At 38.3% G+C, this 15,617-nt stretch overlaps 1 long non-coding RNA gene across 2 annotated transcripts; it reads left to right on the forward strand.

Annotated features, from left to right (window-relative positions):
• Positions 1-591: 591 nt before the first annotated feature.
• On the forward strand, positions 592-15,009 carry LOC137468693 (uncharacterized). Of its 2 annotated transcripts, none has more exons than XR_010996112.1 (5): positions 592-1,180; positions 1,797-1,943; positions 2,585-2,714; positions 6,330-6,406; positions 14,924-15,009. It is a non-coding gene; the product is annotated as an uncharacterized lncRNA (long non-coding RNA). The 2 variants fall into 2 exon arrangements; XR_010996113.1 differs by lacking the exon at positions 14,924-15,009 and adding an exon at positions 14,642-14,758.
• The last annotated feature ends 608 nt before the right edge of the window (positions 15,010-15,617 follow it).

Genomic DNA, 15,617 nt, shown 5'->3' on the forward strand with positions numbered 1-15,617 from the left:
ATATTCAATGGGAAATAATATTAATATTTTTAAGAAATTATGAAGTACAGTGAATGCTTTTTGCCTATTTTTATAATTTAATTTTATTAGACAATTGTGAATGGCCATTGAGAATCACCAATATAAGCATTAAGCACTAAGCTTGACTTAGTTTCTACCCAATTACATGTTCATTCAAAAGTGGATTCCATGAAAATGTAGAGAAAACATTGAAAAAATAACATCAAATTTCTCAAACTTTAAAAAGTGATCTTGAATTGCAACTTTCTTGCTCTGCTTCTACACCAGAGGAAACTTTATATGTGATTAGTAAACAGATATATTGTGGTTACTGTATTTGTCCATTTTTTGAATGGACAACCTCTTACTACAATTTTTAGAGAAAAAAAAAGTGAGTCTTGCTGAACTAATTTACCAATTAGCTCACAAATTTGTATGAGATAGGTATTGAAATAATTGCACTGAAGGAATGTTCTTTACACCTGCAAGTGAGGCAGCTGCTGCCAAAACCTCAGAAATATCACTTCAATAAAGTTTTAGTCTATTTAATGACTTTTCCTATTGATGCTGAGGTTTGGCCTATTACACGAACATGAACTGCTCAAGACATTAAATCTCAGTTATGTTTTGAGAATTTTAATAAATTTTGTTAAAGTTAGAGCTTAATTTATGTTATCCTGCTTTAAATTTAATTTTAAATAAAATAAATAGACTTATTCTGTAAAAAGTATAAAAGAACACAGCGTTTTTAAAAATTAATTTATACAGCTTTTGGAATGTGGAATTATCTGGTTTTGCACTTCATTATGTCTGTAGATTTCAAATGTCATTAGACTGGGCTTTGTGTATCCCCTAAGCCAGAATTTTCAGTGAATATTTGTATCTATGAAAATACAGATAAAATCCTTGTTAACAGGCGGAAATTATTTTCAGGTTTTTAGGAGGACTGATAAGACGACACTATTGCTTTCCAAGTTACATGGAAGAATTTTTCAGCCAAGGACACAACTGAAAGCTAAGGACCTATGGCAGAATTATCTGATTTTACTTGGCATTTGTTTAACTGTTGTGTGTATTGCTGAAGGCCATTTACTCTGACAAGAAATGTCAAATAAACCAGTAATAAATCAAAACAGGAGATGGAATACACTTCTCTTTCCTTTTTTCCTACTTTGGCAAGGTAAGGAGGGGTTTATAGACTACTGAAATTCGAGGAATTGCTCACATATGGAAAAATATTTTTTCATTGGGACAATTCTGTAAACTTAAGCCTCTGGAAGTATTAGAGAAGTTGTTCCTAATTACATATTTTAATGGTATCTAACTAGTAGTGAATACAGTCTTTTGTGCATGACCAGCAGTAACTATTTCTTTTAAATGAGCAATTCTCCCCCTTCTCTAGTTCTATAATATAGTAAAATATGTGGCATGAGAAGATATATATATCTGATGAACGTGCCTTTTAAAATATGGTACATTTCCTTGCTATAGACCTTAAAATTTAAATTCTGGTCAGTAAGTGGACTTACATTTATAAACCCTGAAGTTTATGGGTGCCTGCAGTGGATGATGGCCACTTTACATCAAGAACTAATTTTTTTGATTACTAAATGTGTTTCTTTGAAAATTACTTGTTACCTTTTATTACCCTGCTTTCCTTTAGCAAAATAAATCTGTTCATCTAAGGACTAGAATAACTATTTAGAAATGGACTTTTTTCAATTCCCTCTTTACCAAGGGGGCTGTGGAATTGAGTACAGGATAATTCTCAGCTTTCACAATATCTTATTCAAAAGCAGCAACATCCATATCAAGTTAGAAAAGACGAAGGAAAATGTATCAACTGCTTAAAAATCATCAGCATTTTTAATCTGCTAATACGATCCTGAATAGTTAAAAACCAGAGAGGAAGCATTAATACTGGTGGAACAGTTCAAAGAAAGGTAAGAAGAGTTGGAAGTGAAAAGTCACCCCAGAAAAAGCAGAAAAAAACATCAACTTTATTTAAAATGCAGAACAAAAGAGAATCCTTTAAAATGCATTGACGTAGTAAAACTCTATGGGAACTTTTACTCATTTGTGTATTTTAATGGTGTTTGGGGTTCTTTGTGCCAAAAAAAGGGAAATGCATAATAGTGTAATACAGTGCTTGAATTTTGGAAGGAATAGAAAATTGAAGTCATATTTCGTTGAATATAGAATAATAGACTCTACAAATGTCAGTTAATAATATCACATCAGTTTTTATATTCTGGTTTGTTCTGTTTTTTGGACACTTACTCTTCACTAAGCAATCATATGTTTTTACCTCAGCTTTGTGTTTTGTCATCTATTTCTGTGTTGATTAATTAATGTAGTCATCTAAATAATTTTTAATTAAGTAATTTTTGTTTAAAATTGCTGAAAAATAGTGGGGGCAAAAACCCCAAGAAGACATTTCTAAAAAGCCAGTTCTGTTAATATATAGTTTTCATACTATATTTCCATTTGGTTTTAATTACTAAGTACATTTTCCTGAAAATTACAAACCCTGATGGGTTAAAGGTTCCTCTGCTCCTGCTGCTTTTTTTTTTTTTTCACACAGACATCCTTCCCTGTTTCTGGCAACCAGACTATCTTTAAAGCAGCACATGGTAACACTGCACACTCTGAACGCTGGCTTCAGTGAGAAACAAGAAGCTTTTGAACAACAAAAGCCAGGACCAAATCTTGAGGTAATTGATTTAGTTCTGATTTGGGCCAGACATTTAGGTTTCCACTATCTGAGCATCTTATCTGTGTATATCTTCACATAAAGGTCTGAAAAAACCATCAAGAGGTGAAATCTGAAATTACATAGTGGCACAATCTCAGTAAATAATAAAATTTCAAGCTTGCCATACGGCATTCCTTTGGCTTTTGTGGTCAGCTTTGTACATATATTATAAATATAATATGCATACAAGATGGGTTTCAATGAGAGCAGTATCTGGGTTGCATGAATTAACAGTAGTTTTATTGGGACTGGATGAAGTCTTCATCTAAACAGGAATGCTGCTCAGCTGCATAGTTGTGACCATGTCATATGTGAGGAAAAATTGTATTTTACTCATCAGTGCTAGGAAGGGAGAATTAAAGCATCTTCATTCATCTATAAGATCTATAAATATTTTCCACTTAGCCTTATTCATGGTTTGTCTTCCGTTTCAGACTTTAAGATGGCATTATTACAGAACAAGCTTTCTCCCAAAACAAATTTAAAAAATTAAAAGAAAATTTTAAAAGGCAGGAAAAATATACTCTGCTCTAGATCTTTCTTTTGAATATAATCCTTCCTTAGGAATTGTGCTAATGTAGTATGATTTTCAGGACAAAATGTTAGGCAGCCAGCTTCCCAACTTTCTTCCACTGCTGTGGCACAGACTTTATCCCCTCTTTCAAGCTGTGTGTGGGACAATCCTGTGACCTGGATTGGGGTGCTGTCTGCATTAAAATAAAGCAGAATAGATAATTTGAAATTGTCACCTCACCAAATACTACCCTGCCAGAAAGTGGCCATGCTTCAGTGGGAATCTCATATAGCAAACAGGACCATTAAAGGACAATTCAGGAGAGGCCAGCCACATGGAGCTGTTTTATTCTTTACCAGCATCCAGTTAATTTGTATCAAAAGCTGGCTAGATAGCTGGGAGTGTTGGGAAGTCTGTAGGCTAATTGCCTTTAAAAATAAATGCATCAGAGCCGCTGGGGCATTTCTGTTGTGGTTTTAGATTATTCACATAAATTATGAGGTTATCAAATGCGAATGCGAAATTGTCAGGCATATGCTCAAATATCAACTTCCTAAGCTGTGCAATTACTCAGGGTGTCATCTCAGTCTTCAAGCAACCAGAAACTTCTGCTTCTACATAAAACATCATCAAGGTATTACAAAGCCTTTGGCAACAGAACACAATTAAAATACCTCAAGCACTGAAACCCATTAATATAAAACAGGCAAAGTTCAAGAGAAACAGTTCGGGCGTGCCTTCTTGGCTGTGACAGGAGCACAGAGCCCTTGCAGATTAAATCACCCTGCTGAGAAGCTAGGGTCTCTGCATTATAATGTCTCCACTGCAGTGCCAGAGCTGCTACACTGAAAGATCATTTGGACACCTCTGTGCCACGCCTTGGTGCCTACAGGCAGTGGTGGTCCTTCTTTTGTGAGTTCAAGTCATACCAAGACAGGAATAGTCTAGCATGAGACAGATGTTTATGTTACCAGCTTCATCTGCAGCTGGGTTAGACTGTCCTGTTCTCTTCCTGACTCCCTCTGGTCCTGTGGCCAAGTCCTTAAAGCCCATCTGTAAGGGCACAACCAGTTCGAGCACCCTGGATGCAAGCTGCCTCTGCTCAGGAGCTCAATGAAATTATTATGGGGCCAGTGCTCCAATGTGTTCTGCAGGACTAGTAAAACCAAGGAAACATCCCCTCAGCCCACAATTAATCATATCCTTTGAGACCAAGAATTCTCTGTCAACACGCTGAGTTAGAAAAACAAATTATACAGGCGGCTTTTTAGCACTTAAGCAGTGCTTTTATAGTAAACCTATAATGTTTTCATCTTTTCAGCATGAAAAGAATGAGATTCACTGCACCAGAGCCAATCAGCTTTCCTTGTAGACAGTTTGCTAAGTTATCTTCATAGGTGTTTTTTGAAAATAATAGTTAAAATAGTTTAGCACAGTCACAGAAAAATTGTGTGCTGGAAACTTTCACTTCACTGTTACTGTTACTGCATTTACACAGTGTAGAGTTTACATTATGCACATAAAGAAAACATCTGTATTCTCTAATTATAGAAGCTTTAATAAACACCAGCTTTGAACCATGACTTTATCCGTACAGTCCCAGTATACACAACTGAGAGACATTTCCCTGTGCTACCTTTCTGATGTCCCTCGTGGGACTTGACCCCAAGTAAGTACCTCTGTGCAGATAAAGGTGGGATCTGGATGAAGTTACTTTTTAAGCTCTACTGAAGTTGTTAGCTGTGAGGATTTCTGGATGGCAACATCCCATCGTTGGAAAGAGAAAAAACTAATTCATGCATGCATGTAAAGAGCTCTCAGATGAAAATCATTCTTACTCATTGCTTGCATGGCCCGTCCTTGAAGGGATCATCAATTTTCACTGTTTTTATACATAATTTCTGAGTTATTCATCTCTCAATTAATGTACAGCAACCTTAAAAAAAGGGTGGACCATATCTTTTATCCCACTGTCATCCCACCTGATGCCACTCTACTTTTCAAGAGGGCAGCATCTCATCCCACCACAGCAGTCGTGAAGAGGTAAAGCTATCAGTGGTGCAGTCCAGATGTACATCCTACAGCTTTTACCAGGCAAGTAGTGCTACATATCCTTTTCTAGTGAAATTTTGTCCTCTAACTTGGCATTAACCTTTCATTTTTTCTGCTGGGAGGACCTGTCTGCTGTGGGCCATCCAGTTATTTTTGAAAATGATCAATCTAGCAATAATAATTATACCCATAAAGCTTCCCTGTGTTAACCTCTGTCATTAACTGAAAAATATGTTTTTTATATATAAAGGTGTGATTACCTGTGCTAGGTATTTTAATGAAATCTACATATAATATTTGCTATGCTTCCATTTCAGAAGTTTTTATTATTTGCTCAAGTACTTAGGGTCTCTGGCATGATTTATTAGCTGGTTAAAATTCATAAGTGTCATTTCCTTTAAGGGTTACAAACTTTCTCATTAATACCTGTACAACCACCACCATAGACATTACACACCAGATGACACTTGCCAAAATCTTGTCCCCTGTACTGTCACCTGGCATGCTGCAGGCTCCAGACTTGCACCACGTTGAATGCTCTGAAAGCTGCTTCTTCCATCCTGATTCCTTGTGCCCCTGACTGAGTGCTCATATCACCAGCCATGCCCTGCAAACTGCTTTGTAGTGGTCACTGCACAGGTTTTGGCTCTCATAAATTCATCAAGTAATTCCTACCCATCCATTCCTACATAAAAGCATTTTATTTGCAAAGTGTGAAGACTGACTTGCTAAATAAGCAGTATAAAAAAATGAATACTTGAAATAATATAGTAATTATTTGAATGGCTCAAAATTCCTCTCATGATTTGTATGCAATCTATGTGGGAAATGGCATTTACAGCTTCCCTGAAGAAGGTTTCTCTTTGCTCGAAGGCTCTCACTGTTTGTCCCAAAATAAACTTGGGGAATGAAATTCATCTTCCAGCACATTTCTAGAGATCTGCATTTGTTATGCTCCTGTATCTTCTTTATCATGTACCACTCCTTTATAGAGCCCTTGTCTTGCAGGTTTTGCTCTCAAAGCTGGAGATCAGACTGCCTGCAGCAATGGAATACCCTGCATCCTAACCTGAGCAGGGGCAGAGGTAAGGAGGAAGGGAAAAATGCCTCTGGCTAATCTCTGTGAATTATAAACTTTTTTGTAACATTCTGGGTTTGGATTGACAGAAATCTATCGCTTTGGTTGGAATTTGTTTTGACCAATTATTATAATGCTTAGATTTGTGAAAGTGAATAGGAAACTGCCACACATTGTTTAAAGTGTGTCATTTTAATTTTAAGCTTGGATGATCTCAATTTGGTAAAAACAGTGATGCTTAGCAAGTACAGCAGAGAGTAGAGGATAAAGGACAGGGCGTGAATGCTTTGTCATTATGTCCTACAGGGAGGATGACCCCAAGTCCGGAACTGCATTTAGCTGGACAGGAACTGTTTGGAAACGTCTGATGGCCAAACAGATGCCCATGGCAGGGCAGCACTAAATGTCTTAGCTCTGCAGAGCATTAAACACACAAGTGTTTACAGGACCTGTGCCCTAGGAGGCCTCAGGCTGGAGGAATGTTTGGCCAAAGTAGCCTGTTGCCAGCTTCTTTTCAGGTGCTGCTCACACAGGCAGGGAGCAAGTGAGCTGTGCATGTGGACCAAATCTTTGCTTTGCTCACAACCCAGGCATGCTCCAGCAGACCCATGGAATCATTACATGCACTGAGAAAATCCATGGTAAATCAGGACTTGCTGTGTGTGCATGGACATACCTCATGAAAGAAGGCACTTAGGGCCCTAAGTGGCCCTGTGTTTGCAAAAGCCAGTCCACAGAGGGCTGCATGTGAGAGGTATTGGTTACATTATACTCCTCCCCACATAAAAAGGCAGCTGTGTTGTTGCACTCCCAAAAGACAGCCGCGTTCTTATGCATTGGAAAAATCAGCTGTGAAATGACTGAGAAAAAATTAATTGTGTTTCCCAAAGGCAAAAATAGAGGTGTGCTTATGCAGTGTGTTAATAGACTGACTGGATCCAGCACTTTGCAGGACTTGTTCCTGCTATATGGAACCAGCAGCAGAGATGCATTTTGATGAGAAATTCTGTTGTTGAATGGAACATTTAATTTCTTTAAAGAAATTTTTTTTTATTATTAGGTTATCACTGACTAGGTTATGATGAGCTGTATGAAAACACAGCCTGTGATATGTCAGGCAAGGTAGAAAATTGTTCTCTCTTCCCCACAAAGGACAGCTCCTGTCACTGTCATCAGGTAAGTAAGGCACACACACACACACCACAGGGAGGCAAGATTCCTGAACTAATCTTGAATCTGCTGTTGGTATTCTGCTTGACTTTTTAGAAGACTCCTCACATCTCCTGCATTCTGTAAAACAGAGAGTGATAACATGTGATAGACTTTGATCTTGTGCATTTAAGTGCTTTTTGCTCCGCCAAATCCTTGAGTATCTTCTTTGTTTTATGCAGTAAATATACCACCTAACTTTGAAACCACAGCCTGGTTATATTCCTGCCAGTGTTAGTCGCTAGCCTGACTTATAACATGACTTATTACTCTTCTGACTGATCTCCTCTTATGTGCCACTTTACCCGAATTCCTCTTCTGAAATTGCCATTAGTGCTTAGGTAATAAAAGCACAGCATCCTGTACATACTTCAGTATTTCACATCACTCAAGAATCTACCTGTCAGGATTGTCATTCTTCTATGTACCTTTTCTACAGATAAAATTAGCAACATGATAGAGGCTTTTATCAACAATTAGCTTGTTGTAGAACATATTTCATATACCAAGAAATGTGTTGTGTGCCATTTTGGAATGGTATTGTGGTTTCATAACATCCTGTCAGCATGTAGGCACTGCAGTGAGAAGCACACGATTCTGACTTTGGTCTGACTCTGTGCTGGAATAGCTCCTTTGCTTCGAAGGGACAGAAGTGAAATCAGAGTCAGGTTCAGTACAGTTGCAGAGATGAGCTGATGGGCAAAGCAGAAACTGGACGATTAATAGTTAATGACTCAAGATATTCTGCACTTCATTGGGAGCTATAAAAATTCTTAAATCGGTGGGTAAATTTTAATTCATCTTCCTTGTCCATAAATACGTTGGAAGGCCTAAAGTTTTTTGTCTGGCAGAGTTGTTTGGTTCCAAGTGTTCTCTCTCTCAGTACCAGGAAAGTAACAAGTGGCACAGTACCAAACACCACTCTGCTATTTCATGATGTTACTGCTGCTCACGTAGCTTTTCCCAAATTAGCTTTTGACTAATTGCTGGGTCCCTCTAAGAAAATAGCTGCTACTGCACAGAACCTAGTGCAGCTGCCAGGGAGGTTTGGGTCCACTCCAGCTGAGATCCATGCCACTGTGGCTACACAGCTCTTATAACCTGGCCTACTTAAATCAGTTTGGGCAGAGTTATTTAAGCTGCAGTCAAGCCTTTTTGTTTAGGGTAGATGAAGTCTCGGGTCCAAGTGTCTATCATTGCTGTGAAAACCACAATGCTATCCATGTGCTCATAAATTTCTATGCAATTATTTGCATAATTTCCTGTCTCTGTAGTATGACTAGTGCTAAGTCTTAGTTAATGAGATCATTATACCTTGGCAGTGGTTCACAGGTATTAACTTTTTTTAGAAATATAAAATCTTGCTTCCTTAAACATAGTTTTTAATTTTGTAAAGAATAGTGATGTTTTATATAGCAAGTTTTTATGTGATATTCCTCCTTTCTCTTGGCTAATATATTGTATTATCCACTTTGGGTTCCCACTCTACGCTTTCTGGAGTCTTCTAGACCTCATCAGAAGAAACAACTAACACTGCCATGAGGGTTTTGAACATAAAGTCTGACATAGCTTTTGACATGTCTGCTCACATCCTGAGATTCATTCCCTTCCTGCTGTCCTGAGTCAAAACTTTTGGGTTTAGGGATATCAAGGGAACATTCCTGCCTGTTCCTCTTATTATCCATTTATGGACCTGTTGTCCATGATTATATGCAGCTGCTTTTTGAGCCTATTGATACTCTTTGTTATCAAAAACTCCCATGGCAAGGTTGGAATGGAAAAAATCAGCCTAAATACCATGGTCACACAGAGATAAGCAAGCTTTTTGGATATTTTATAAAAGGGAATTTCTACCATAAATATATGTCAATGGTTTGACTTTTTAGTGTAGCAGATACCCGCAAAAAACATGAAAAATAAGAAAAGCAGAGTGATACTTCTCTGTCATAAGACACTGAAACACAAGAAAGGCAGAGGTGGGCCAGATAAAGTCATGGGTTTCATCCTGTCACCTCTTTCCAATGCTCCCTTTGCTGCTTAAGGTAGATGATAAGCAGAGGAAACACCTATAATGCTGCTACATTTACAGCACTTTTCCAGAGGTTTCAGTGGTTTGGAATTCAAAGATCTCAAAGTCTTTGGGTTTAATAGAAACTTGTGGTGATTTTCCTTCACAAAGTTATCTAATTGCTTTTTGAATCCCTAGAGTCTCAGCTTCCAAAACACTTTGTGACAGCCTGTTCTATTCACAGGAATTGTGAAGCTCTGACACTTGCATGGGGTTGCTGTGAGCACCTTGTGTGCATGTGGGGAACTGCACAGATAAATGCACAGCTATTTTGAGCAACAAATTCAAAGTGTGTTTATGAGCTGTGAACAGAAAAGAGAGTTTGATTTGATTTGATTTATTTGTTTGAATTTTTTAGTAGGGCTATTGGCAGAATATGCATGGACCTGCTGCCTGGTTCCCTGACTATAATAATGAAACACAAATAAAAGAATGAATGGTGTATGTAAGCAGGCAAGTTATACAAGTTAATGGGCTTACATAGTTACACATACATGTGGAATCAAAGATCATTTTTATAGTCAGAGCAGCTTGTTTGGGTGGATCCAAAGCTATAGCAGCACATTAAACTTCTGAGAAAAACAGTCCTGGTTCTTCTGGACTCTTGAAAATGTGATGTTTTAAACAAGGCCTGCTTCCTGCTGCAGTCCATAGTGTGGGTTATCTAATAGGCTTGAGCTTTCAGTCCCAGCACTGAGCTGGAGCCTTTTGAAAAAGATGGGCTGCTGGAGGAGTGGGGAAGGTTTGTAAACAGCTGAAGTGGGGCCTTCTGGGTTTTATGTGTTCCATAACCAGTTCAAACAGGGCAGCAACTGAAAACCCCAGATGTCAAAGTTACACAACAGTGCCTTCAGGAAAGCAGCTTCAAGTTTTCCGTGGGCTTTGTAATAAAGAGCATGCATGAAATGTTCACCCACAGATAGTGAAGTGTTTTCTTTGCTAGCAGTACACACCCACCATCGACTCTCAGCTCAGTCTTTCATAGGGAGAGAGAGGGATCTTCATCCCTAATGCATGTTTTTACATTACCCTTATGTTATTGTGAGTGGGTTGTGTATAGCAGACTTAATGCAGCAATCTGTAGACCTGCATCAATTTTGTGCCTTTTTTTGTTCTCTTAAAGAAATGCTGTATTGAATGAAAGTTTTGAGGCTTTTTTTCTACCTGCACTAAGGTTGAGTACTTTGGATGAAAGAGGGTTTATTTTGAAACTTATAGAAGTTTGACATTTTCTATTCATACCTGTATCTTCATATCCTAGCAGTGTTCAATTATATCAAATCTATTTTAGCCACCTACCATAGGATGTGAGTAGCTACATCCTACAAGGAACCATTTCTCCCCTCCTCTGAAGGGAGTCGAGACTGCAATCTCTTGTACTGAAGCTGTTTAAAGAACCTCACATCAGCTGTCTTGGCTTTAAACATTCAACATTTCTAAAATTTTCTTATGGAGCTCTGCAAATTTAGTGTCTCTAATGGTCAGGACACTTCCACATGGCACCGGTTTTTGGCAAGGTATTCTTTTTTTGCCATTTTATGGGGGTATCACAGCATTGTTACTCATTTTGCTGTCTCACAATGACTGAATTTAAATCTTTCAGTCTTTTTAAGCAGAAGGTTGCTTTCATTCTGAGGAATGACTTAAAAGAGCCAACATTGACCCCCTTCAAACTGCCTGGAAGGGTTTGGCACAGTCAGGGCTTAGCTGAGCACTGCCTCACCTGCCTTGCTTTGTATTTCTCACTGGCTTTTCTTCCCCTCTCTTTGACTCTCTCTGTCATTTACCATCAGCATGCTGATGTGTTCCCATCTGTGCTGAGGACTTTATCCCAGTGTTCTCATGTGATTAGAGTAAAGAAGACAAAGTTACTCAAGGTGTTCCATCTCTCATTCTCACACCTCAGTATTTATCTTTACCTGACCTCTGCCTCACTAAATAAATACTAGTGCCAACCTCTAAACAACTTATCCACCAGCAAAAATCTTCTGATGAGAACTGTCTGTGATTGCCAACTCATCTCTATTGGAGTGCTGTAAGAGGATTTTAATAGGTTTTTTTTTTCCCTATCAGTGCTTGGTCAGTAAGGCCTTACTCAACATTCTTATTAATGAGGTGTCTGACTGTTTCATTGACTTTGTTTTTCATATTGTGCTCAGTGTAATACCCTAAAAAATGAGAAGACACATTAGATGCTGATTTGAACTTATTATGTAATTATTTCTTATACATTTATTATTTATGGCGATAGTTTCATAATATTTTTTTTTTGCCAGAGACCATGAAAAATATAAAGAAATACAAGTTCTGTTCCTGCAAGTCTGAGGAACAGTTCATAGAATGATGATTTCACTTTTCATCTTCTGTGTTTGATCAGTGGCCTAGATTCAGGGAGGGAAAAAGCAGAAGAATCTAAAAGCTGTCCCTAGCTAGCAACAAACCCTGATGTAACAGCACAGGAGGAAAACAAACAGCTGGGGCCTGTTCCTGCAGTGTTTAAGCAGGTGAGGAGGGTGCAGTAATTCCTCCAGAGGCTTTCTGAACCTTTTTTTGCCTCACCCCAGTGTGAGGCAATTCACTGGGGTTCTCCACAGGTTACTGGGTCCTACTCCATGCCCATATATCAACAGAGGCAACATAGCAGGGTGAAACCTACCCTGGAGATTTCATGGCACAAAGTCAGAAAAAGCCTCTGTAGCCCATTAAAACTTCACATTTTTAGTATAATGAAAGGGCTTCCATGTATTGCAGGGTCAAAATCTTGTACTGTGTCATCAACAAAATCATACCCATTGAACTGAAAATGTCACTCATTTGGGACCGAATTTGAGTTGAGTCTGTCAGTTATCCAGGGAGGATGCAGAGGCTGATGAGAAATTGCAGAGGGGGTGATGCAGTTCCATGTGTTTAATGTCTCAATACCTTGTGTGCTTAGAACAAAATCATCAGTTTGTACTTGCAGAGATGAGAAGCTCTTAATCACTCTAGCACAGCCCAAAGTGTGAGCCTGGGTGAGAAGTACCTAAGTTATCCTGGCTACGACTAGGAAAACAACAAATGCTTTACCTGTTTTCAACAAATTTTAGTTATTCCATCATCTCTGTTTCCTACTTCAAATTAGAGCTAATAGAACATAGGTAATAAAATTTAAAAGCAAGCTCATTTTCTTCCTAATAAGACCAATCATTTTTCTCTATAGAATTGCCTTCAGTGTCCTTGATGCAGGAATGTGAAATGTTTCTTTTGGACAGCCGGGTTTAGCTCAGCACTGTGGTATCCTGATGGTTGGTGCTTTAGCCTGGTGGTCAGAACCCTCTTCTCTGGAGGAGACCTGTGACAGCAGATGATGCTGATGAAAGCCTAAAAGGATTGAGAAATGTGATGAATTGTCCATTCTGTTCCCTTCCATACTATGCCTTTTCCCCAGGACAAAAGTCTGTAGTGCAGGAAGAAATAGGTTAGTGCACTACATTTTATTCCACAGGCTCTGTTGGCAAGGTCCAAATGGTCCCTACGTGAAAATTATCCAGATATACTTGCTCTGACTGAACTGGCAGAATTTCTTTGCTGGAATAGAGATAGAAGTCACTTTTCTCTAAGTCACTTTTGGTTTTGGACAGCAAGTGCCTCTTCACGCTGGGGCAATGTAGATGCTCCAGCATGTTTTGAGTGCACAGTCCTTATACCGAGTGTGTCCTCTTCCATCCTCTTTCAATGGGAGGATCCTACACCAGGGCAGATAAACTGAGTTTGTTGCTATTACATAGTTTTCTGGTGACTCCATGATTCATCACAAGCTTTCTCTCATAGCTTTTCTTGTATGGAGAGAGCTGTTTAATATAATTGCAGGAATGACTGGATCGTGGTGAGGAGCACGTAGAGCATGCACCAAAGGGTATTTTGAAAGAGTTGACTTTTCCAAGAACTCCTGAAGGCAGTGAGGACTTACTTGGCTCTGACTTTAAAAAATGTAATTCTAGTCTTTTGTAATAATTTTCTGGTAAGCTACAGCCTCATTCAGTTAGCGTGGTAAGCAGTTCTACTTTGTGAACTCTGTATTATTTGAAGGTTCAGCTTTCATCTAAATTATGTCAAATACATGAAAATAGCATCCTCTCCTTATCAGCATGTACGTTTTTTTTTCCATAATTTGTATGAAATAAAAATAGAAGATAGAAGAAGTGACAGAATTAATGTAGTACATAACTCTGGAGGCATCACTATCTGGCACAACATTTCCTAATGAAACCATCATTCAAAGGAAACCTTGCTCCCAGTTACAGAATGAATATGAAAATGGTAGGTGAATATTCTTAAAAGAAAAGTAGGTAAATAGAAGGCGTGATTGAATAAAATTCAGCTAACTTGGGTAGTTTTCATTTCATTTTGTACTTATAAATGCACATTATAGATGCCTAGCAGAGACTTGGAGTTTTCTCTGGGATTTCCATTACTAAGTCATCACTGTGGATTTCTCTGCTGCACCCCTGATTGATATCATATCACTGACTGTCCTGTGGCAACTACTCCCCAGCAATTTGGCATGCCCTTATCACTCACTTTTAATCAGATAAGATATTTTCTTCAGCACCTGCTCTTATCCTCAGTAGGCTTTCTTAATATTGCATGAATGTTACTGACAACTGATTAAGGCCCAGTGTGGTTACAAAGGTGTCCCCTTAAAAAAAAAATTGCAATGTACAATAAAACTTACTTATAGTTTAAATATTTAAGAGACTTTTTTTATGATCATATTTGATGGGATCTATCAGGAATTTAGATCTATTTCAGCCGAAGTGACTTTATCTACCTATGTCAAAGAAGGCACAGACTCATTTTTGAGTTCTGCCTCCTCCTGCAATTCAGGCTGTCTTATCAAGACTGAAATCAGACAATTTTCAGGTGTTTCCTGTAGTTATTCAGAGAGGAATACTTTATTAGGTCCCCTTTCTGTGTTTCTTGTAGTTTCTGTGCTCCCAGAAAAATGCAGTTTTGCCTTGGGAGACTGAGGAGTCAGGATCAATTACTCCATGGCTCTGATGAACTCTAGGGTTTAAGGTCACCATCTGAATTTCTCCTCCCTAATGAAAATATTGAGGTAAGGCTATAGAATGAAAAAAGAAATATGAAAGCAATTTAATTTCATGGGTTTTGGAAGTATTGCCCTTTATCTATTTAAGATCTATTTTTATTAAAATTTTGCAGGATGGAGGTTAATTCATTTTTTAATGTATATTTGTCTTTCAGAGTATTATTGACTTAAGTAGCAGGTTGCATGACTGTGGTCTAGAAACACTAATTGACATGCACAGTATTTATATTTCCTCTTCAAGGCCCTTTTATTAAAGCTCCTTTTTTGCTTTTTTTGGAAACCATGATAAATGCAGGTTGGTTCACTAATGACTTGCCCCATGATCTTCAGGATTATGAAGTTTGTCCCACAAAAACCAAGTGTCCCCACAGGCATTATGTTCTTTTTCCAGCCTGCTGGCTGAGCCAGAGTTGGGCTGAGATGCTGCTTAGCACCTTGCTAGGAAAAAAAGACTTCGGTCAGTGATGCTCTGTGGTGTTCACAGAGTGCTCAAACCAGAATCTGATCCTGAAGGTGGAAGTAGTAGTCACGTAAGAAACTGCTGGTTGATCTCATAAAGTGAATTTATCACCTCTCTGATCCTGCAGTTTTCCACATGTCACTATATTAATTCATTCTTACCTTGAGACTGGCCTGCATTTCCATGTTGCTGTTGCAAAGTGCCACTTTCAGAGGTTCAGTGTAATCCAGGATTTCTTGGAGAAATCCTCTGGTGAGTTTAGTTCTGTTTTTGAAATCAGGTGGCATTGAAATTCAGACAAAGCTAAGCTTATCTTGCATGTTATGCAAAAGGTACTTTTATAACTCAACCCTTGGTTTAGAAATATAATTCAAGCAGGGCTATGCATT

This window comes from Anomalospiza imberbis, chromosome 2 (genome assembly GCF_031753505.1).
Source record: "Anomalospiza imberbis isolate Cuckoo-Finch-1a 21T00152 chromosome 2, ASM3175350v1, whole genome shotgun sequence".
Taxonomy (NCBI): Eukaryota; Metazoa; Chordata; class Aves; order Passeriformes; family Viduidae; genus Anomalospiza; species Anomalospiza imberbis.